At 51.1% G+C, this 1,135-nt stretch overlaps 1 pseudogene across 1 annotated transcript; it reads right to left on the reverse strand.

Moving 5' to 3' along the window:
* Positions 1–6: 6 nt before the first annotated feature.
* LOC103737177 lies at positions 7–814 on the reverse strand (annotated as a pseudogene). The gene has a single exon (XR_001872531.2). The product of XR_001872531.2 is annotated as a ferritin light chain 1 pseudogene (transcript).
* Between the last annotated feature and the right edge of the window lie 321 nt (positions 815–1,135).

Genomic DNA, 1,135 nt, shown 5'->3' on the forward strand with positions numbered 1-1,135 from the left:
AAAAAAGCCCTGGGTGGTGGTGCACATTTAATCCCTGCACTCAGGATCAAAGGCAAACACTCAGACCCATAAAATAAGAATAAATCTTTTTTACAGAAATTATTTTTTATGCGTATCAATGTTAATGCTTGCATGCACGCAAGTGCACCCACGTCGTGCAATACCCACGGAGGTCATCAGAAGAGGGTTTTCTCTGGAACTGGAGTTACAAACGGTTGTTAGTTGCCATGTAGGTACTGGGATTGGAACCCGGGTTTTCTGCAAGAGTAGCCAATGCTCTTAACCACTGAGCCAGCTCTCCAGTCTCGAATAAACTTAATCATTAAAAATAAAAAACAGGGACCAAGGATGACCAAGGTACTTACATGGGGGTCTGTGCGGGCAGAACCGAGGGCATGAAGATCCAGGAGGGCCTGGTTCAGGTTCTTCTCCAGGGCCAAGGCAGCTTCCATGGCCTCCTGGGTTTTACCCCACTCATCCTGAGCTGGTTTCTGCACATCCTGGAAGAGCGCGCGGCTGCCACGCTGGTTCTGCAACTTGAGCAGCCACTCCATGCCCTAGTGCTTCTCCTCGGCCAACTCGTGGAAGAAGTGGCCCACACCCTCCAGAGTCATGTCATCCCAGTCGAAATAGTAGCCCAGGGAGAGGTAGGTGTAGGAGGCCACCAGGTGCAGGTTGACCAGGCAGTTGACTGCAGCCTCCACCTCGGTGGAATAATTCTGACGGATCTGAGAGGTCATCCTGATGGGCAGTGTGGAGCTAACCGCAAGGAGACGGTGTTGGCTGGAGAGGTGGTCCCGGACGCGGTGACTGGAGGGACTGGAATGTGGTTGGAAATTTACGACAAATGGATTGTGGCCACCCATGACATTGGGACTGCCACGTACTAGGCCTCCTCCCTTGCCCAAGCCTTTGTAGTTGCAACCCAACCCAACTCAAAATGCTTTAAATGTGGAGAAACTGGACACTGGAAAGAAAATTGCCCCCAAAATGGCTCGGCTGCCACTCGACCCCCTAAAACCCTCTGTCCTCGCTGTAAAAGGGGCTTTCACTGGAAAAGAGATTGTAAATCTAAATATGACAGAGATGGCAAACCTTTGCCACCTTTAAACTCCTTCCGGGGCAACCCTCAGCC

Source organism: Nannospalax galili, unplaced genomic scaffold (assembly GCF_000622305.1).
Source record: "Nannospalax galili isolate Female #2095 unplaced genomic scaffold, S.galili_v1.0 scaffold3938, whole genome shotgun sequence".
NCBI classification, from domain to species: Eukaryota; Metazoa; Chordata; class Mammalia; order Rodentia; family Spalacidae; genus Nannospalax; species Nannospalax galili.